Source organism: Eumetopias jubatus, unplaced genomic scaffold (genome assembly GCF_037043125.1).
Source record: "Eumetopias jubatus isolate StellerSeaLion01/CBP00866 unplaced genomic scaffold, mEumJub1_p1.0 scaffold_12, whole genome shotgun sequence".
Classification (NCBI taxonomy): Eukaryota; Metazoa; Chordata; class Mammalia; order Carnivora; family Otariidae; genus Eumetopias; species Eumetopias jubatus.
The window spans coordinates 106,144,244-106,168,222 of NW_028274818.1; positions in this window are offsets into that span (position 1 = coordinate 106,144,244).

A 23,979-nucleotide genomic window follows, 5' to 3' on the forward strand; every position below is an offset into this window, starting at 1 on the left:
AAACAATTGAAAACCTGTTTGCTTTGTTTAGTTTCACCTAGGAATCAGAAAATAGCCTTTGGCACAATCTGGGGTTAGATCCCTAAACTGAGAAGCAGTATCTTGCAGTGTGTTCCTGTAGCTGTTCTCACCTGTGCTCAGGCTTTTCCAATTTTCTTCCCTGCCAGGCCATCACTTGGACAACCCTACTGGCGTTCTTGTCCTGCCAGCAAGTTCGCACTGAGGGCTAGATGCTGAGGGATATGGAGTCAGTTTAGTACTAGATGAGCATGCATCTCTGGGGGTCTGGCATCCAGCAGATACTGTAAATGTTTGCAGGGCTGAGCTGGGTGCATACATGAGAGTTCTGTCAGTGGTATACTGGAAACAGCAGGTATCAGCTCATGAGAGCCAATTGTTAAATCTCCAGGAATTTTGCATGCCACTTGTTAGATACAGTCATTGTTAAAAATGAAATTATATACACTTACAATTAAATAAATTATATTAAAAACAAAGACAATAGGGCACCTGGGTGCCTCAGTCGTTTAAGTGGTGGACTCTTGATTTCAGCTCAGGTCATGATCTTAGGGTCCTGGGATTGAGCCCCAAGTCAGGCTCCATGCTCAGCAGGGAGTCTGCTTGAGGATTCTGTCTCCTCCCTCTACCCCTCACCCTCTCTAAAATAAATAAATCTTTTTAAAAAACAAAGCAAAACAACAACAACAACAGAACAAAGGGAAAAAGGACAAGCACTTCCAAAATGAAAAGCAATGAGAACACTGGCAAAAATTGTCAAAATCAACTTCTTCAAAACTAGAAATTAGCCAAAGGTTTGCAACAACACAAGGAGGATTTATTAAAGAAAAATGGCTGAATGTCAGTAAAAACTTTGAGTTTTGTGGCATTTTCACTTCATGTATTCCCATTCTTCTCCCGCCACCTCCATGGTAGCCTTAAAAAAACAATAACCTCAAAACCACAGTAACTGTGAAACTGAGCAGCCTAACAGCTGCAGAAAAGAACAGGTTTGAAGCTCCCCCAAAAGCTGCATCCCCAGAGAACTGACAGTGTTTGACCCATCAGGCAGCCCCCAAGAAAGGCACCATTCTCAGGACTTGTCTTTATTTGATATGACTCAGAACTTCCTTAGTGCAAACAGCTCTTTCCCCAGTTTGTTGAAAATAATCAGCGGTAATTGTTTAACATTGCAGCTTCCTGAGCCAGTGATACCTGTTGGCTGATCAAAAACTTAAAAGAAAAAAATAGGGGGATGCTTGGGTGGCTCAGTCAATTAAGCGTCTGCCTTTGGCTTAGGTCATGATCCTGGGGTCCTGGGATTGAGTCCGGCATCGGGCTCCTTGCTCAGCGGGGAGCCTGCTTCTCCCTCTGCCTGCTGCTCCCCCAGCTATTGCTCGGTCTCTCTTTCTGACAAATAAATAAAAGAAAATCTTTAAAAAAAAGAAAAGAAAAAGAAAAAATTAGGGAATGAAGTATCAATGGGGGCTTTGAGAAGCTCCAACATATCCCTGGAAATCTAGAAAGCTATGTGCATATGCGAGGCTGTGTACATGCCCAGGAAAGACATGAGAAGGCCTAAATCATCCACCCATGGCTGATCTTGAGGCTCTGTGCAAGCAAGATGTGAAGGCTACGGCAAAATTTTAAGCTGCAGAGCATTGAAGGCATGCCTAACACACATACAGAGACCCTTAGCAAAATTGAGGAGATATAGTGATCCAAGGCATTTAAGAAAACCTTCGTACAATCATTAACTAAACATTAAGCTAGCTAAACAGAGACATCAGTGGCCACACATAATAAAAAATATAGACTTTGCAGAATGAGTCCAGGAAAGTCACTAAACAAGGAATTGGTGACAGCGCAGTTGTTGCAACAACAACAAACAGCAACCACAAAACCAACTCTGGGGAAGGGAGATACTAGGGAAACCTGGTTTCCAGAGTTGCCATATTATGTGATTTTAAATGTCCAGTTAAAAAAAAAAATTGCAAGACACAAAAACGGGAAATTATGCACCATACACAGGATAAAAGAGCAGTGAGGAAAAACTTTCCATGAGGAAGCTGAGAGTGTGGACTTAATGGAGAAAACTTTTAAATAAATAAAAAACCTATTAAAATTCACTGAAAAATAAACAAATCAGCTATTACAAATATATTCAAGGAACTAAAGGAAACCATGTCTAAATAATTAAAGGTTGGGGTGCCTGGGTGGCTCAGTCGTTAAGCGTCTGCCTTTGGCTCAGGTCATGATCCCAGGGTCCTGGGATCGAGCCCCGCATCGGGCTCCTTGCTCCGCGGAAAGCTTGCTTCTCCCTCTCCCACTCCCCTTGCTTGTGTTCCCTCTCTCACTGTGTCTCTCTCTGTCAAAAAATAAATAAAATCTTTAAAAATAAATTAAATAAATAAATAATTAAAGGTTGATTGAAAGACATTAAAGAAGACCTGACTAAATGGAAGACATCCCATGTTCATGGATCAGAAGATTTAATATTATTAAGAAGGCAATACTCCCCAATTGATCTACAGATTCAATGCAATCCCCATCAAATGCCAGCTGGCTTCTTTGCAGAAACTGAGAAGCTGATCCTAATACTCATATTGAAATTCGAGGGACCCAGAATAGTTAAAACAGTCTTGAAAAAAAGAATAAAGTTGGAGGACTCACCCTTCCTGACTACAAAGCTAGAGTAATCAAAATAATGTGATATTGGCATAAGAATAGACATACAGAACAAATAATATAACTGAGAGTATATAAATAAACCTAAATATTTATTGTCAGTTGATATTCAAGAAGGGTGCCAACACAATTCATTCATTTCTCAACAAATGGTGCTGAAGCAGTACATATGAAAAGCATGAAAACAAACCCCTTCCTCATGCTATATACAAAACTTAACTCAAAATGGATCAAAGACCTACATATAAGAACTAAAACCATAAAACTCTCAGAAGAAACCATAGATATAAATCTTCATGTTCTTGGCAATGGTTTCGTAGCCATGAATACCACTAGCACAAGTAACAACAACAACAAAATGACAAATTGGGCTTCATCAAAATTAAAAACTTTTGTGCTTCAAAGAACACCATCAAGAAAGTGAAAAGATAATTCACAGGAGAAAGTATTTGTGAAGCACGTATCTGATAAGGTACTTGGTTTTGATATATATAAAGAACACTTACAATTCAATGATAAGAAGAGGAGTAATCCAATTAAAATTAGGCAAAGGATATAAATAGACATTGTTCCCAAGATGTGCAATAAAGAAACGAAAAGATGCTCAAAATCATTTGGCATCAGGGAAATGCAAATGAACACCACTTCACACACTAGGTGTCTCTAATCAGAAAGACATATAATCATAGGTGTTGGTGAGAATGTACAGAAATTGGAAACCCCTACATTTCTGATGGGACTATAAAATGGTGGAGCCACTTTGGAAAATAGTCTGACAGTTTCTCAAAATGTTAAACGTAGAGTTATCATATGATCCAATAGTTATGCTCCTAGATACAGATCTAAAATAATTGAGGACATATGTTTACAAAAACCTTGTTCATCAATGTTCACAGCAGCACTATTCACAGTAGCCAAAAAGTGGAAACAACCCTAATGCCCATCAGCTCATGAATGGACCAACAGAATATGGTATGTCCTTGTAATGGAATATTATTCAGCAATAAAGGACAAAAGTACTGGGGCACCTGGGTGGCTCAGTCAGTTAAGCATCCAACTCTTGATCTCAGCTGAGGTCTTGATCTCAGGGTCATGAGTTCAAGCCCCATATTGGCCTCCATGTTGGGTGGGGAGCCTACTTTAAAAAAGTAAATAAATAAAGGAGGGAATTACCGATATGGCTCCAACATGGATGAACTTTGAAAACATAATGCTAAGTGAAAGAAGCCAGTCATAAAAGGTCACATATTATATAACTCCATTCTTATGAACTATCCAGAATAAGCAGGTTCACAGGGACAGAAAGTAGGTTAGTGATTGCCTAGGGCCAAGGCGCGGTGGTGACTGCTATTAATTCTCATCATTTTACTACATTTTACTGTTATTTATGCTTTGAGCTTATTTACATATATCATAGTTGTGTAGTGAAAATACTTTATGGTAATATACTACTGCACACCTCTTCCCAACTCCAACTTCAGGGATATCACGTCTGTAGCTTGAAATAAGCCATGGGGTAAGCATTTACACCATGAAAACTGGCAAATGATACTAATTAGGGCTGTTTCCCTCCTGGAGAGCCACTTGTTACACACACTAGTGGTCTTGCCATTGGGTACCCTCTATAGGGTCTTTACCATTGCCCCTCGTTGGCTTGAATCCCTCTTGTGATTGCATTACTTTAATCCAGCCTTAGGCAAATAAGGAGACCATGCAGATTGTGGGTTGGGCTCTCCCTAGTTCTCTGCCCATCAACAAAGGCCACGTACCTCATCTCTGACTGTCCTTGGGAATGCCTTTGTGTGAAGTCCTCACCTTTCATTGCCTTCTAGATCCTCTGTCCAAAGCTGTCTGACTCAAGGACAGCTCACCAGCTATGTTTGCCTTTCAGAGCCCTGAGCCACCTCGCATTTTAGGGAGGTGTGCCCAATATTGTAAAAATCAATCAATCAACCAGTCAATATAAGAAATGCTGAGGGAGGGGCGCCTGGGTGGCTCAGTCGGTTGAGCATCTGCTTTCGGCTCAGGTCATGATCCTGGAGTCCCAGGATCCAGCCCTGCATCGGGCTCCCTGCTCAGCGGGGAAGCCTGCTTCTCCCTCTCCCACTCCCCCTGCTTGTGTTCCCTCTCTCGCTGTCTCTCTCTCTCTCTCTCTGTAAAATAAATAAATAAAATCTTTAAAAAAAAAAAAGAAATGCTGAGGGAATGCTCAAATATATGCTAAAGTTTACATCTAACAAATTAACCCTTCTAATATACATAATGCGTAATGTAATATGACAATGCTATCTGCAAGAAAATTACGAGATTTATAAAAAGTACACAATAGACGGTGAGCTTCAGGAATGGGATACCACTTTAAAATCATATTATGAACATTTTTGCCAAGCTCATCAGTGTATATGCCTTTATTTGGAGGTGAGTTTTATTTAACAACGAGTTACAAATCACTTTTTATGTGTCAGGCACTGCTCTAAGCACTTTGTAAGTAATAAGGCTTTAAACTTTACCAAATTTTAGAATATTTTCAGCATCCCTCAAAGAAACTCTGTACCCATTAGCCGTCATTCCCCATCTTTCGCCTCCTCCAGCCCCTGGCAACCACTAATCTCTTTTTTGTCTCTGTGGATTTACCTAATCTGGACACTTCCCTTTTTTTTATTTTATTTTATTTTATTTTATTATTTTATTTTATTTTATTTTATTTTATTTATCTTATTTTATTTTATTTTTCCTTATTTGTGGGGGGGAGCAGAGGGAGAGAGAATCCCAAGCGGACTCCACTCTAAGTGTGGAGCCCGACATGGGGCTTAATATCATGACCCTGAGATCATGACCTGAGCTGAAATCCAGAGTCAGACACTTCACAGACTGAGCCACTCAGGCGCCCCTGGACATTTCCTTTAAACAGAATCATACAAGCTGTGGCTTTCTGTGACTGTAGTAAATTATTATTCCCATTTTACAGATGAGGAACCTGAAAAACGAGAGAAGTCAAGTACTTTGGCCAAGGTCATGTGGCAGAGGCAGGATCCTAACCCAGGCAGCCTGGCTCCAGAGTCCTAACTAAGCCTCAAAATCAAAACCAAATAATGTCAAGAGCCTACATTGGAGGTCTTTTCGGAATACCAGGTGTGGGCCAAGTTGCCCAGGTGTGCCTCCCGGGTGAGAGACCCCGGTGGGGAAAGAAATGGGGGTGGGGAAAGAGTTGGAGGTGCAGTTGCTTAAAAAAAAAAAATCTGTCCAATGAGAAAGACAGCATCTCCTCCTGGGATGAGCATTTGCATTTTTCTCTCTTTAGCATGCCCAACAGCTGAATCCCTTCTTCCCATGTTGATGAATAAGAAAGTGCCATGATATGAATCTTGGTGGGAGGAAGGTCACCTCCCACTATGAAGACCAGGGGCCAGACATGGCCTCTGGGTCCCCAGCAGCCACAGCCTGAGCATCCTTCTGGGTCCTTGCTGGTGCTGGCAGCTTCCAGGCCGGGCCTGGTGACCTCCCACTGCACGGCCCCCTTGGTGGCTGCCTATGTCCCGAGTCCAAGTCCGGAGCCCAGACCCAGCGCCTCTGTAACTGGTCACTGCTCTGCAGTCACTTCCTGGTCCCGTGCAGGCTCTAGGAGAATCAGAAGGTCCTTGCAACCAACTCTCAGCTACTTCAAAGCTTCTGCAAAGACCCTTGGCCTCTCCTTCTTATGGATGCAGCTGGTGCCTTGGAAGCTGCCCCTAAACCAAGCCCTCAGGTGTTCATGGAGCATCACCTGTGTGTCAGTCACTGTGCTGGGCACTGGAGATGCCATGACGGACGAGACAAATGCTGGCCTTCCGCCTTGGCACCTGCGCTTTGCTGGGGACAGAAATCACACAGCTGATCACACAAGTCATGGTCAGTGCAGTGTGGGGCCAGGGAGAGGTAGTGAAGCGTAGGTACGCAAGGCAGCCTGATCCAATCCTGGGAATCAAGGAAGGCTTCTCTGAGGAGGTGATACTTGAGTGGCAATCCCAAGCATGAGCAGAAGGTAGTTTATTAGGGGAGGAGAGAGATAGAGCTCCAGATGGAGGAAGGAGCGTGGGTTTTAATGTTTTATCTCCCGTGCGTCAGAGGGGAGACTCACTGGTAGAAGGGCAGGTAAGTTTTGAGGAGGAAAGGGAAGAGTCCAGTGTGGCCCCCAGGGATTGTGGGACTGCCTTAGGAAAAGGGCGGCGTCAGGCTGGAATGCCCCTTCCCAACATCTCTGCTTGTTGGCTCCCAAATATCCTCAGAGGGGCCTCCCTGGCCACCCAACCCTGTCACTGTCTGATCCCCAACTCAAAGTCATTACTCCTCAGAGCACTGTTCACCCTCTGACTCTTTCACACGTATATGCTCATCGGTATATCACCTGTCACCCCCCCATCAGGTTAGAAGTCCCCGGAGGGGAACCCTGGCTGTTGAGTTCCCTGCTGTGCCCGCACTGCTAGAAGACCTGGTACTGGTGGGATCTCCATCAGCCACTGAGTGGCTGTGGGGTCGTGCGTGGCATGCCGGGACCCAGGCACGTCCGCGATGCCCTCTCTCAGTCTGCAGGGCAAGCCAGCCAGAGGCAGGGCCCCGGTGGCCACATCCGCTCCTGCTGGCAGCTTTTGCAGGGAAATCTGGCACAGGCTCGCTTTCTTCCCCTCCCCCAGCCAGACACAGAGTTTGCGGGGGACTCCCTCTGTCTCTCCCACATCCGCTCTACCCCCATCTGACCACCACCGCCCAGCTGGGTCCCCAGGCTACTCTCCGGAGCTGTAATATGTGGCTTCTCCAGCTGCCCTTGGGGTCACTGCCAGTCTCCCCCCACTCCCCCTACCACCCTCCACCTTGTCCAGTGCCATCTTCCTAGACAAAGGTCTAAGGGTCACTCTTCTCCTTAAAGGTACCCAGTGGGGGCCCTGGTCCACCAAGCCTCCCGCTGGCCTGGGCCGGGAACCATCCCTCAGCCTCCCTCCTCACACCAAACCTCTCACCTTGGAACCTTTACATCTGTTCCCTTTATCCAGAAGGCCCTTCCTTCCTGCTGCCTGATGCAACCTCCTCCATCCATTCTCAAGCCCCCTCTCCTGAGTCTTCCCCAGCCCTCTCCTCTCGCCTCCCAGAGCCCCCGGCTGTGGCAGGGCACCTTGTCCTGTGTCATAATGGTTGGTGTGTGTGCACCCCGAGCTTCTCTGGGGCGGGCCATATGTTCTGGCCACATCTGCTCCTCGCTGATAATTCCTCAATGATTTTGACAAATATAAGAGGTGACTGTGATGTGTTGGGTCATGTTCCAAGCACAGGAAAAACAAGAAAATGAGGTCCATACTCTTGGGGAGGTGATGTTCTCAGACAAGGAGAGCCAAAACTGCTTTGGGAAGCCCTGCCTGGCTCAGTTTCCCTGTCAGTCACGGGACCCTTGCCCCAAGCCTATAAAATGGTGGCTGACGTAACGGGTAGCTTCCTGCATCAGCTCCTGCCAGGCCAGCTGGGGCAGGTCGGGCAGCAGGTGTCTGGCGGCCAGCCCGGGCACTGGGGAGTTTCAGGAGGGTAGAGCTCCCACGTGGGTCTGGAGTGGCTGGGCAGGCCAGGCAGAGGCCTGTTGGCCTGCCTGGACCAGTCAGCCCGTGCAACACCATCCTCTGGCCCTTCCTTGGCCCTGGGCCACAAAGAAAATTCAGGAAGCAGGGCCTGGGAACTCTGAGGCAGAGGGAACCCTAGGGGAGGCTTCTCCTGCAATGTCACCCTATCCCATCTGAGGTGCCCAGAGTGTGCCCAGAAGGAAGAATTTTCCTTTTTTTTTCTGTCTGCCCCTCAAATGCCAGGGAAATAAACACTGAATGGGATCCCCCCCAACCCGCCCCGCAAAGACAACACATAAGGAACTGAGTCCTCTAGAATCCAGCTGCCCAGAACCTTGGGTCAAAGCCACCCAGATAATAAACCATAGGCCACTGTGTGTGGCTGGTGCCTGATTCTTCCCGTGGCTCCTTTTCAGGCTCAGGGCCCAGCAGGAAGCTGGACTCACAAGCAGCACCCCCTCACCCTCCACCGCAGTTGCTGGGGCCCCAAGTCAGGGAGGTCCAGGTGACTTCCTGCCCCTCCCTTGGCCCCACCTGTTTGTGCTTGAAGCCGTTCAGGGTGGTTCTGCCACCTGCCAACAAGCTCAACCAGAATGTGTGGTTCCTTCTCTAAAGCTCAATGGATTTATTATTTAATAGCAGAGGGAGGTGTGGCTATTTTTTTAATTGCAGAGTTTTATTAGAAATAGGCCTTTTCACTGTTCCTGGCATACCCGGTTGCAACCGTGACCCACAGCTCTTTTAGGATGACATACGTGTCATTTTCAGGGACAAGCCACACATAATTCCAGACTCCGTGCAGGATGCTCAGACATGTGTTGCGTCCCGAGGGACAGTGTGTTTTCTCATTATTCCCCAGAATAACCTCTGGGGTTGGAGCTGTGCCCATTTCCTAGATGTGGGAATTGGGGGCATCTTTGTTCTCCCCGAGGATGGTAAGGTGTGGGACGATATTTGAGCAGCAACAGCATGAAAGGACTCATAGGGAGGCTGACTTGTCACCATGGATTTCACCTGGGGCCATGGCCATAGTCTCCTTCCTCACGCCTGTTTCCTATTGGAGAAGACTGGCCCTGTCCCACCTGCTCCCCTCTCTGCATGAAGGGCCTGCTGCCTGAGAACAGGCACGGCTCAACCCAGCTCAGGTGGGGTAGTGGAGATCCCAGGGAAGGGTGGGGCAGAGTGGGCCTAGGCGGCAGGTCTGTGCTAGGTCTTGAGCAGACAAAAAAACCTCACCCAGCTCTTCAGCTGGAGAATGGGGATTTTCCGGCCCCTGGGAGGTATCAGGCACAGGTGTGTGGTTCATCTCTGGGCATTCCTAAGAACAGACTCGGTCCTTCTCTATTTGTGGTGTGTTTACCGGGGTCTTGCTTGACCACACCCCAGATCCCTTTGAGGACAACCACCTGTGACTTTCTTCTTATTGAGATGGCTAAGGAATATAAACCACGGAAGCTAATGATTCTTACGGGGAACACCCATTGCAAACTTCTTTATACTTCAAAAAAGCATTTCCAGGGAAAGAGACGGGGCCTCGTGAGCCATTTAAACGGAGGCTAGGTGGGAGAGCTGGTGGTGAGTGGCAGCTATCTGCAGAGAGGCGTGGCTGGCAAAAGAGGTCTGGCCAGGGATCCAGGGTCCAGCGGGGCTGGCTGCTGGGTGGCCAGAAGAGCCTGATGGCCCTGCACAGGCCTGGAGCACAGAAACTCCAACAGAGAGGCCTGAATAGTGGGAGATTATACTGCAGCAAGGCTGGATGAGAAAGGCAAGCGCAAGGGAGAGAGAATCAGCCTGAAGACAGAGGCCAAAAGGCCTTTAAAAGGCAGGAAAGGGGATGATGCAAATGTGACCAGACCTGGGAGTGACCATGTTAACAAGGGAAAAATGCCATGTTGCCATGTTACGTAAAAAGAGACAGCATGATCTCATATTCGTATGCATATTCAAATTGGTGTTCATACATATTCATAAGGACTAGAAGGAAATCACCAAAACATTAGGATACTAACGTGGTTATCTCTGAATGGTAGGACTATGGATGTTTCTTCTCTTCTTTCTCTTTCTTTCTTCCTTTTTTTTCTTTTTTGTATTTTCTCACTTTTCTATAATGAGCCTGAATTATTTTATAGGGAAAAGGGAGATTTTTTTTCTTTGTGTGTTTATTTTTGTTTTTAAGCTGGTGGATTTTGCGGACAACTGAGAGCAATGTCACGTCAAGGACAGAGACTGTGTCACCAGCGTAGCACCCATATTGTCGCCACAATTAGAGCATCACGAAGAATTTTTTTAATATGCTTTACATCGCGGAAAATATTCCAGATGGCACTAAAATGATAATATCCATTTCTAAACATTTATATTCACCGTGCTAGGGCGCCGCTGCTCCTGGCCGAGCCAGTCCGTGTTTTATTTTACACCTTGGGCTCTGGTTGCTTGATTATGCACTGTTATCCCCACCAATTCTGAATTTGCTGCCTGCTGGGAGGTGTTAAAAAAAGCCCTTTTTTAGAGAGATAATTGAATCGGCTGAAGGAAGTTGAGTGTTTTATTTTTGGTGGGGACGGTTGGCTATGTTCCATGTATTTCTTTAAATTTTACTTGAAAGATTGTTGCTGTTTGGGGATGGTGGATGGCTTTTCGATGTGCTCTTCTGCATTGTTTCTGAGCAAGGTATAGATGCATGGAGATGGTATGTGATTTGTCGTGTCTTTATTCAAATCTGACTGTGTCTGTGCTCAGAAAGGAGTTGGAGCCCGTAGCTGGCTTGTTTGAGGACAAGACATCCTATTCAATTTTGGAATATCTAAGTGGAGTCTGCATCTTTCCACAAGTCAGGGGGTCCAGGTCTCCAGGCCATCAGCGTGTGCCAGCTCCTTTATATAAGAATGGGGAAGGGCTGGCTGGCTGGCTGGTTGTTTTCTCTGTATTGATTACAATTATCAATGAACCGAGTGAACTGATGGGATGTTTGGACCATAGGTAACTTGGCTTTAGTCCCGCTAATCAGACCCAGCCAAGAGAATCTTTGAAGACCCTGAGCTCTGAGCAAGCAGACATTTCCAAATGATTATTATGGTAAAATATACATAACATAAAAATGTGCCACTTTAACCATTTTTATGTGTACAGCCCAGTGGCGTTAAATACATCCACATTGCTGTGTAACCATCACCACCATCCATCTCCAGAAACTTTTCACCTTCCCAAACTGAAACGCTATAACCTCATTAAAGACTAACTCCTCATCTCCCCTCCCCCAGCCCTTGACAACCACAATTTTACTTTCTGTCTGAATTGGACTACTCTAGGTACCTCACACGAGTGGCGTCATATAATAGTTGTCCTTTCGTGAATGGCTTCTTTCATCTAGCATAATGTGTCCGAGTTTCCTTCCTTTTTAAGGCTGAATAATATTCCATGGTATGGATAGACCATATCTTGTTTAACCATTCATTTGTTGATGGACACTTGGATGCTTGGTTTCCACCCTCCGGCTATTGTGAATAATGCTGCTAGGAACCTGGGTGTGCAGATATATGCTCATGTCCCTGCTTTCAATTCTTGTGGGTATAGATCCAGAAGTGGAATTGCTAAGCAAGCACACATTTTAATAGAAACAGAAATGAGGCCAATTGGAAAAGTCCTCTGGCTCCTGATGCCTGGTGTCAGCAACACCGGCCTCCTGGAGGGACCTCAGGAAGTTTAGAAAATGCAGCAGCACCAAACACTGAGAATACAGGTTTGAGCTGGAAGGGTCTTGAGAAGCATGGAGCCCGAAGCTCTCTCTCTGTGGGTGAAGAATCTGCATTAAGTCCAAATCTTGCAGAGACACAATTCCTCTGTCCTGATCATGAAGCTTGGGCCCTTGTCCTGCTGGGGGATAAAGAAAAAGGAAACCACAACTCCGGGGTAGGAGTTGCAGGGGGAATTTTCTGCTGGGTCGGGAACTACTTGCTCCTCATGACAAGCTCACTATGTGTGCATATGCTTCTCCTCAGGACAGGCAGGGGATTTCAAGAGGCAACATCCAGACTCATTACACCCACAGTGACAGGCAATATAAAGCATGAAAAGGTGCTGTTGGAGATAAGCCGTTGTCCATTAGAGATTTTCTTCACACGGACAGACACTGGAGGCTCTGTTCATTAAACAACTGCAACAGCTGTGGGAGATGCTGCAGTTGGTTGTAGTGGCCATTAATCATTCTTTCTAGATGCCCAGCATGGCTATGCGAGGCTGATGATCATTTTCCCAGCCTCCTTTGAAGCTGGGGCCCTGCCACGTGACCATATTCCACCAATCAGATGCTCAGATGCACGGGTGTCTAGCCAGAGGCTAGAAACAAGAGTGAATACCAGGCATATCCACTTTGAAGAAGAGTGGTCAAATGTAATGCCTAGACAGAGAGAATCAAAAGGGTTGCCCTCAGTTCCTAGCAGTAGTATCTCCATTAAACCTGTCTTGTAGTGTGCTTGGGGCTTGTCCCTGACTGTGTAGACTCCAACCCAGGTTCTTCAGCCTTCCTGGAGACCCTGAGTTACCCACTATCCTTTAATGCGTCCTTTTGTGCTCAAGCCAATTAGAGTTGTTTCTGTGGGTACGACTAAGAACCCAGACTGATTTATCAGATTACTGGTTACCAGTGAGAATTAGGTTCAGCTGTGAATATTGGTGATCGTCTCCACCCCCAACCTCCAAATAAGAGAGCCTTAAATAAGTCAAAAGTTTATTCCTTTCTCATTTAAAAGTCTAAGTAAGCAGTCCTGGCAGCACAAAGACTTCAGGGTCCTGGCTCCGTCTAGCTTCCCACTCAGCCATCCCGAGGGCGTGGCCCCATCCTCACAGTCCAAGATGACAGCTGGAACTCCAGCCACCACATTCGTGCTCCAGATTGCAAAATGGAAGAAAGGACGAAGAAGAAGGGGCAAAGACTTTATAACAGCTATCTTTTAAGGAAAGTTCCTGGAATCTTAAAACTCATTTGCCCTTATGGAACTCTACAGTGATGATGCTTGCCCAACTTTGTGAATTATATTGAAACTCACTGAAGTTCCCTTTAAAAGGGTGAGTTTTGTGATATGTGAATTATACCTCAGTTAAGAAAAAAAAACTCATCGGTCAGAACTTAGACAAATTGCCCTACCTAGCTGCAAGGGAGGCTGGGAAATGTAGCCTTTTCTCTAGCTGGCTGTGTGGTCAGCTAAGAACTGGAGCTTTCATTTACTGTGGAAGCCAGTCCCCACTGTACTGAGAGAATACAGAAGAGGGTACTCAGACACTTAGTAGGTTTAGATCTTATCCTTCAACACTCCATGCTACCCAGGGTCCTGGAATTGGTTGGTGTCATTGTTTTCATAAAGGGACATCTCCTGGCTTCTTATGACCAAGGTCCAGTTAACTAAGAGTGGGGATTTTTAGCATCCAGAGCCCTGGCTGGAGACTACAGCCCCAGATGGTCTACAAAAGTCAAGGAGAAGATGTGTTACCGATAGAAGACTTGCAGGACCTGTTCATTTCCAGAGGGCACTCTTGGGATTTAGGCATCAGAAGTCAGTGTTATCCCCAGACCAGAAGCATCAGCATTACCTGGGAATGTATTAGAAATGTACATTTTCAGGTCCCAAAGGCCTGAAGCTCCTGAAACAGAAACTGGGGGTGGAGCCAGCTATCTGTGTCTAAAGCAGCCTTCCGGGGGATCGGACGCTGAAGTTTGAGAACCACCACTCCAAAGTGCACATACTGGGACACAGTAGCTCAGCCTCCCACAGAGATGTCTTCACTTTGTTGCATTTTGTTCACTAGTGTAATCCCCACCACCCAGAACAGTACCGAGCACATAGTAGGAGATCAATAATTATTTGCGGGATGAATGAATGAGATGTTCCTGGCTCTCACGAAGGAAACAATTCATTGAAACTCATTGCACGTTTGCCTCTGCTGTGGGGTCACTGTTCGCCACTCCTCAGTTCTTATCCCCTATAATGCACTCTGCACGAGACATATATTTTCAAACTTAGGGCAAAAAGAGTTTGCTTCCCATGAGAAATGGATATTGTTTCAGTCGGGGTCCCATCAGGATCCAGATGGCACACTCAAAATAGGATCATTTTAGGAGGGTTTATTTACAACGGAGCTATTTACAAAGGTGTGGATAACAGTAGCCAAGTTGTTATCGGCCCTGGCAGGAAGGAGTGGGGAAGGAGGGGTTACCAGAACCCAGGAGAGGAGAGAGAGGTACAGAAGGACGACCTTCAGTTGAGGGAACAGCCGCCCAAGGCAACTTGACCTCGAAGGGATAAGGCACTGGGGCGTGGCGGGGGAGGTAAATAACCCAACCTCACTCCCCTCTCTTTCTCTTATCTCATGCCAGAGCTTTGCATGGGTTAAACCCAGCAAGAAACTAAAGGGCACAGGAACCTATTAGTATATTCTGTACAGCTCTTCTTGGGACCGAGGATGGTGTGGTGAAGGGTTGAGAGTGGATCTGAAGTGGCGAAGGAGAGATGTCTGCCATAGACGTGTTTCTTTCCCTGACAATAAAAAGGACACAACTGATCTTATCGCCCTTTTCACTTTGCCTGCCAGGAAGCTCTGAAGCAAATAGGAAGCTAGAGCAACTCATGTCTTTGACATGCCTTTTGACTTCTTTTGCCCCTGGTTGTCACTCCTTTTTCATTTTATTGGCCCTGGCTCTGTCTTCCTACCTAAGTTGTGATTACTTTATTGAATATTTTCCTTTTGTAAGCCATCTCAACCCTTATGGCAAGAACCCTGGCATATGGACAATTTTTTAAAATTAAAACTTTTGAAAGACTCAAAACTGAGGGAGAATAGTGTTGAAACCATATGGAGGGAGGTGCACTTGCTATAATCTCTCTGAAGGTGGGTGAGATCTCGTGTCTCTTTTGTCTGCTAAAAGGTGAGCCCTGGGCTTAGGGCTCTGCTTATGTGATCAAGTCCAGCTCACTCTCAAAGCATCCAGGAGGATGATAGGAAAACCCAGAGGGCACCATGCACTCAGCACCAGACTCCGTGGGAAGGTTTGCAGCCCACTCCCTTCCTCCTCATGCCTCATTCCTGGTGATGATATCAATAAAGAGGAACCACTGAGGTCCCTGACACCCAACTCCTCCTCAGCTACATCCTGGCCTCATGGCTGGTCAATGGAACTTCCTGAGATGATGGAAATATTCTATATCCTTGCAATCCAATATGGTAGCCACTGGTCACATGCTGGGCATTGGAAATGTAGCTGATGGACTGAGAAACCGATTTTTTTACAATTGTGGTAAAATACACATAACATAAAAGTTGTCCTTGTTTAAAAAGATTTTATTTATTTATTTGAGAGAGAGAGAGAGAGAGGAGAGAGAGGGCAAAGTGGGGGGAGGGGCAGAGGGAGAGGGAGAGAATCTGAGTATGGAGCTCGACTTGGGGCTCAATCTCACGACCGTGAGATCGTGACCTGAGCTGAAATCAAGAGTCAGGCGCTTAACCAACTGAGCCACCCAGATGCCCCTAAAAGTTGCCATTTTAATCCTTTTGAATTGTATGGTTCAGTACGGTAAGTATATTCACATTGGTGTGTAACCACCACCACGATCCACCTCCAGACCCTTTTCAGCTTCCCAAAGTGAAACTCTGTACCCATTAAATACTAACTCCCTATTCCCCTTCCCACATTGCCCACAACCACCATTCTATTCTCTATTTCTACACATTTGACGACAATCGTGTCATATAGGTGGAATCATACAGTATTTGTCCTTTTGTGGTTGCCTTACTTCACTCAGCATGGTGTCTGCCAGGTTCATCCATGTTGGAGCAGGTGCCAGAACCTCCTTCCTCTTTAAGCCTGAGTAATATTCCATTGTATAGATAGACCACGTTTTGCTTATGCATTCATCATTCAGTGGACACCTGGAGAAAAGGGGACCCACGTGCTCTTCTGTTGGGATGTAAATTGGTACAGCCGCTGTGGAAAACAATATGGAGGCTCCTTGGAAAATAAAAAATAGAATGACCATATGACCCAGCAATTCTGCTTCTGGATATTTATCCAAAGGAAGTGAAATCACTATTCGGAAAAGATATGTGGGCAGAGTAAAGAGCTGTGAGGAAGAGCAGTGTAGTCCCTCAGCGGGGATGCGACGGACCGAGGTGGTGAGGGTAGACATGAGGAGAAAGGAGAGGATTGGAGAAAGACGGCCCCGCCCCCAGGTACAACCCACAGAACATGGTTGGAATAGGACGGAAGGTAGCAAAAGGGAGACACACAGGGTGGACCCTGAATTTCTGGCTTGTGCAGCTGCATAGACGCTTTCGCCATGGCCCATCCCCTGGTCTACACGTATTAACTCATTTAATCCACCGCATCCACCCAGCAAGATAGGTACTATTCCTACCCTGATTTTTCAGATCAGGAAACAGAGGCACGGAGAAATCAAGCCACTTGCCCTAGGTCACACACCAAGCAAGGGGTTGGGATGCACATTCCAGCAGACGGGTTCCACAGCCTTTAAGTTAACCTGCTACGCCATACCGATTGCGGTAAAAATCCGGCTAAGAAAAAGAAAGAAAAAAACCTGTACCTACTAACGACAGCTGTATACAGACCTAAGGCCCCAAGAAAGATGGAAAGGTCATTCAAAGAGATTGTGGGGTTTAATGTTACGTACAGTTTGTCCCCCTGGAATTCACCTGAGTTTGTAGTTTTTTGGTGAAAAGAATAGGTCTGGGATCATAAAGCATCTGAGGCAGGCGATATTCAGAGGTTTTATGTCCCACATGGAGAGAGTTCGCCGTGGTGTCTGCAGGATCCCCCTTTATTGCTTCAAGATTGGCTGCCCCTTGGGGCTTCTGATTCTCCACCAGAGCTGCACGGAGGGAGGGAGCAAAGACCCTGATCAGGGACATCTAAAGAGACGACTTTTCCCTCAAATGGCTCGCACATTCCCGGTCTCGGTTCTGTTATTCCGTCACCCAGGCTGTGACAGCAGGCCCTCGGCTGGGTTCAACAGACACAGTCCCCTCCGCACCCCCAGTGGCTGGATTCAGTGCTCACGGCACATGGCCAGCAAAGGTTGATTGACTGATTGAATGAACAAATGAATTAATGAGTAAGAGAGAGAAGAAAACAGGTGTTAGAAATACAGTACAATTCAGGCTAGATAGGAGGTACCAAGCCAGCCTTGGGGGGGGGGTCAGGCGAAGATGATGAGTTTGATTCTGGGCTGTGTCCTAAGGACAGAGGGGGGTGCTCGAGGGCACGTGATGGTACCCAGAGAGGGTGGGCAGGGACCAGAGAGGAGAGCAGGGGCCGGGGCATGACGTTAGGGAAAGCCAAGTCCAGGCTTTGGACTCTGGCCAGTCGCTGTTAAGGACGCCTGAAGAGTTTTTTTAACTGAATTTTTTGCTGGGGACATTTCACTTTTTTTTTTTTTTTTGGTCAGAGAGAGAGAGAGAGAGAGCACAAGCAGGGGATGCAGCAGGCAGAGGGAGAAGCAGGTTTCCTGCTGAACAGGGAGCCCGATGCGGGGCTCGATTCCAGGACCCTGGGATCATGACCTGAGCCGAAGGCAGACATTCAACGACTGAGCCACCCAGGTGCCCCTTATTTTATTTTTTTAAGTAGGCTCCATGCCCAACGTGACCCTAAGATCGAGAGTTGCGTACTCTACTGACCGAGCCAGCCAGGTGCCCCAGCACCAAAGGTTTTGAGCAGAGAAATAACATGGTCAGACTGACCTCTCATGAAGATGGCAGGAGGGTGGGTGAGCAGAGGAAGGGAAACCAGCTAGGAGGCTGCTGGAGACCAGGGGGAGCTGCAGTGGCCTAGACTTGGCTAGGCAGCAGAGCGTGTGGAAAGGTGCATGTGTGAGAGACGTTTGGGGTACAGTTCTCCGTGATGGGGAAACTGATAAGAAGCAGAAGGGTTGGCATGCAAAGGAAGACGTGGAGCTCGGGACCATCTGACCTTCCAGGCCTTTCTAGAACACCATGGCACGTGTGCCGGCCCCTTCCCGCCTCCTTACCCCTGTTCACACAGGTTCTTCTGCTTACAAATGCTCCCCTGTTCCCCTTCTCAGCCTGATGCAATCCCGCTCATCTCTCATGGTCCAGAGTGTACTTGTGATCAAAACTCTTGCATGGTGCATCAACCATGTCTTTTATTTTCTGTGTTCTGACCCTTTCATATCTGGGGCCTTGCTGACCCTGGAGGGACTGCCGGTCCCAGGGCTAGCTAATCCCTAGACGTAATACACCCCTCACCTCTGAGCACACCCTTTGAATGCTAACCAACCACTCCAGAGCCCATATTCCAACCTCCTCCTCTATGGGACTCTCACACTCTGGGCCACCATCCCTGTGCCCTAATCCCCCAGGGCCACGGTGCCAACTAGGGACAGCCTGTATGCCCCAGAGCCCACTGGAATTATTCAAACTAGCCAGTCTTAAACCTGCGTAGCCTGCTTACCCTGCTTTCCCTGCCTTGTCCATTCCTTCCCACAAAAACCACAATAAAGGGTGTCTGGGTGGCTCCGTCATTAAGCGTCTGCCTTCGGCTCAGGTCACAATCCCAGGGTCCTGGGATCAAGCCCCACGTCGGACTCCCTGCTCAGCAAGGAGCCTGCTTCTCCCTCTCCCTCTGCTGCTCCCCCTGCTTGTGCTCTCTCTCTCTCTCTCTCTCTCTCTCAAATAAGTAAATAAAATTAAAAAACACACACACACAATAAAGGCTCTTGTCTCCGCCTTGCTCTCTCTGCCTCCTGACCGGCCCCAGTGCTTCCTCGTGTGGCCCTGTGTGGCGCGCATGTAGGTAACACGCTATTTTTACCATGACAATCCTCTCCTGATCTGCTGGCCTTACTACATAGACCTCATATTTTCTATTCGTATTTAAAACACACAGTTTTGAGGCACGTGAATGGCTCACAGGTTTTAAGAAAATTCTTCGGCCGGCCTGCAGAGCCCTCCCCTTGGGTGCATGGTTTTCTACCTCAAAGTTTCAGTGAAGACATCATTATGCATCTATCGTGCAAGAAATGCTGGTTATTAAAACCTGGGTTTGGGAGAATTGCAACTGCCCCAAAATTCGTTCAGTGCAGACCCAGCTCTGCCCCCTCCGGCTTTGTGACAATTGGGTCTGTCCCTTGACTTCTGAGACCCTCAGCTTCCTCATCTGTGAACTGGGACCTAGATTTTCGGATTATCGGAAGGACTAAATGCAATAATGTTTGAACCGTGGCTGCAATAGCTGGGTGTTCGTGAAATGGTGAGAACCACAATTGCCGGAATTCTGAGTGCCCGTGTTTCAACACCCAGACATCCAGAACCTCAGATACGACTACAGAGCCCCAGACAGGTGACACACGCGGAGGCGGTGGCTTCCCTCCAAAGAGGAGCCGGCAGGGCCGTGGGCTTGAGTCCCCCGGGGGCTGGCCACTCAGCCCTGACTTTTGGTGTGAACACGGCAATTACTGATGTGATTGCACTAGCATTTTCCCCTAATTACAGCAAAAATGAACTTCCACCCCTTGGAGACAAGACCCACAATTAACCGGGGAGGGGTGCCAACAGCCAGTCCAGCACTGGCCGTTCTGTAAGAACAGTTGGACCTGGAGACCAGATCCCCCTTACCCCTCAATTTCTTAATGAACCGTTAGCCACTCTTCCCTGGGATGGTACCCCTAATCAAGAGGCCCAGGAAGTCCCTGATGGCCTAGCTTGAGGAAGGATGGTAAGAGGACCATGAATGTGGCCCCCGCCAGTCAGTCCCTTAGATGTTCTGGGGGATTCACTTTGGGCTTTTCGGACCGGCCTTCCCTTGCCCCTTCTTGGCTGGCCTGAAAGGCGGTAGTGAGCTCAGAGCCTCCAACCAGAACTCTTGGCTAACTAGTCTGTGCTAGTAAAGTCCTGACATGACCCAAAGAGGGGTTTGGCCTTTGCTCCTGGGAGGTTATCTCTAAGCCTTGGAATGTCCTCCTGTCTGATAAGAGTGTCTGTTTCCCTGGGGGCTTTGGGTCCTGCCAGACAGCTAACAACGTGATTTATGGTGGAGGCTTGAGGCCACGCAGCACCTGTTTGACCTCTGGTGGGGCTGTGGCAACTGAGGTCAGCCCTACGGGGAGAACCACATCTACGTGATGGAGCCCCAGTAAAAACTCTGAACACCAAGACTTGGGGGGCTTCCCTGGTTGGTGATACACCACTCGCGATGTCACAGGTCATAGCTGGGAGATATTAGCACCTCCTGCGCATCCCCTGGTGGGGGCCAGCAGAAGGCTCTGCCCGTGGAACCTTCCTGAGCTCTGCCTTCTGAAGCTCTTCCCTTGCAATCTGTGTCCTTCGCTGTAATCAAATAAAATACAAAATAATAAAATAAAATTGGAATAATCGTGAGTACAGTGGCTCCCCGTGAGTCTGTGAGTCCTGGCAAATTACCAAACCTGAGGGTGGTCTTGGGGACCCCCAGACGTTGCATCCTGCCTTCCCAGTGACTGTCCTTTCTGAAGGGAGGCCAGGCCAGTGAGGGGTTGGGTGAGGCTCTCGCCTGTGATCAATGACCCGAGGAAGAGACCAGGCCCATGGGGGGAGCACCCCTGTCCACAGCCAGTGGGGGCCTGTCCAAGGATGGCTGGGGTGCAGTGCCTTCTTTTATTGAGGATCTGAAACAAACACTGCCCAGGTGGGACAGGTACTCCTCAACATCCTTCCCCACCCTCCTCCTCCCCTGGGGAGGCGAACCCAACCCCAGCCACAAGTCCATGGCTGGTTCCTGGTTGGTGTCAGCCAGTTACACTAATTCTAGCCCCTCAATCTTTGCATGGCTCACGAGTGACCGTGTGGTATAATCCTGTTCAGTGAGGTGTCTCACTCCTAAGGGACACTTAGAAGAGAACACAGACTACCCTGGAAGTTACGTGTCTGGATGTGTACATGCGTGTAAATAACATCGGCCATCTTGAAACCACTCAGGGAGGCTTCCTGAGGCCCCCGGAGACCCAGCCAACCCACCCATCCTTCCAGATGCCTTGTTATGTGAGAGAACAAACGTCCTTATGGTTCAGCCCAACTTGGGTTCAGGTTTTCGTTTTCTTCCAGTGGAAATCATCCTGCTATGCCAGGTACCAAGGCCTCTGGGGACCAGCCTGTGAAGTGGACATCATTATCCCTCCTTTGTCGTGGGGGAGGCTGAGGCGAGTTGTTTCAGTCAAGATAAAAGTGATACAAAACACCCTTGGGTCAGCTCTGTGGCACCGCGTGAAGACCACGCAAGTGACAACAGAGGATCTTCGTTCACTGCTCACCATCGCAAGGGAATGAGCTACCATCACTGGTGTTTGGCGGAGACTGGTTGACTAGAAGCGGGCATCCTGTAGGAATCGTTAGGGGAGCACATCTGGCTTCTCTGGTTGGTCCTGAGCTGGAAAGGGGAAACAGGGAAGCTGGTAGTTATGGATCCAGTCCTAATGCTGCAGGGGGTGGGTGTGGGTCAGAGGTCTAGTTTACTGTATGATCTGGACATTGTTGGTCTATAGTTATATTCAGGGGTGATTCATACCTGCTTCAGTATTGGTTTGATTTGAGGGCTTAGCATTTCTTTCTATCTCTTCTCTCTCCCTTGTGGAGTGTAGGCTCCCCTTGATATACATGAAGGCAACCAACAAGCACCAGGGCTGTGGGCTTCCTCCCCATGTCCAGCGAGGGGCTGGGTTGGCTGCTTCTGGGAGTCTTTTTCCCAGAAGCCCCCACCCAGTGGGCCGGGCAGGGGGAGCAGGACTCCACAAGTACGGGTAATAAGGAGGTGCATTTTCTGTAGAGGATTTAAAGATAGTAAACTCAGCCCGACATCTGCATGCTTTTTATTATCATTCAGGGTCAGTAATTCTAAACACCAATGATAAAATACTCTCCTCTGGAGGGGGAAAAAACGTACCGTGGTTTTTAAGTTTTATACCATAGTTGCAATTAGTGTTGGCTTTTAATCATATACATGCAAATTCAAATGCACACATTTTTATTTCTCGAACTTTAATAGGCATTGCATTCAACGCGGCAGTTTAATTCAGAGAGCTCCCAGTTAGGCATCCGGGCCCCGTCATGCACGGACCCACCTCGTTGATGGCTCCGTGTTGTTGGAACTGACTTCGGGCGCGGTTTACTGCACGCTCCCAAGACTGTAAAGACGAGATCTGAACTTGAGTTTCTTGGGTTCCGTCCTTTCCTATGACCCCTTGGGGAGGTTTCATCTGGGTTTAAGATTTAAAACAGTGGAAGGGGCGCCTGGGTGGCTCAGTGGGTTAGGCGACTGCCTTCGGCTCAGGTCATGATCCTGGAGTCCCGGGATGGAGTCCCACATCGGGCTCCCTGCTCAGCGGGGAGTCTGCTTCTCCCTCTGACCCTCTTCCCTCTCGTGCTCTCTATCTCTCATTCTCTCTCAAATAAATAAATAAAATCTTTAAAAAAAAAAGGTTTAAAAAAAAGATTTAAAACAGTGGAAGGAAGCACAAGCAGCAAGGTGTGATGGTTTGATTAAGTATAACTTTTAGGGGCGCCTGGGTGGCTCAGTTGGTTAAGTATAACTTTTATTTTCCATGGGCAATAGTCTACTGAATTTAAGTAATATCTTTTTAAAAATAAAGACGTAGTGTTCTTTCCTAAAGTTTCCATTGTTTTAAAACTGAAGAGCAAATCTAGGCAATAATCATTTTTGCAGGTACTCCTGAACACAATTGGGTCTGACAGACAAGTGTTAAAAAATGATCGAATCTGGGTCATATATGTGGGGCCCACGGCGCCCCTCGAAGCAATGGCCAGAGGCTGGGATTACTCTTTCCTAGCTCTTAGTTTTCATGTGAGCCAGCAAGAGGCAGAGGAGGAAGGAACATCCCTCAAAACACACGGGCCTACTGGGGCAACCCAGGGGCTGGGGGAGGGGAGCAGGGAGGGACTGCTTAATGGGTATGGGGTCTTCTTTGGGATAATGGAAATGTTTTGAAAGTAGACAGAAGTGGTCATAGCAGGACACTCTGAGTGTACTAAAGGCCAGTGAATTGTCCACAGTGACATGATTGATTTCTCACAAACACGGCCATTCCAGGGTACCGTGGGGAACAAGGCCCTCCTCCAGCCCCTGTTCACTCCCTTCTCCAGCCCTATCCTGACTCCCACATCTTCACCCCCAGGCCTGCCTGCGTGGCCCCCACCCACTGCAAGCCCTAATTACCACCCTGAGAGGGTGGGAACTAGACTTCCTGTTGGTGGAAACCTCCTGAGGCCCCACTCCCAGGGTGTGGGGGGAGGGGCACGCCAAGAACACCTGGGCCTATGGGTCCCGCAACGCCCAATACCCCGCAATAGGATGGGGGACCCAAGCGCTTGGCTATGTTTCTGCAGAGAACAAAAGTGCTCCATTGACCGAAACCTGAAAAACAAGCCCAACCCTGTGCTGATGAGGCCCCCCCTCAGAGGAAAGCCAGGGACATTGTCCTATTTTGCCCTTGGCCCAGAGATAAAGGCTGCTAATCTCTGTTCTTGGAGGAAAATGTTCACGTGTGAGAGCTTTAGGAGGAAGGCAGGAGCCAGAGACTAAATGGTGCTTTCTCAGAAACTTCTGAGCCCAGGAGAATCCCAGCAGGATGGAGGAGTGGAGGGGAGCCCCCCAACCAGCGTCAGACATCCGAAAGGGGAGAAGGGTGGCCACAGCGCT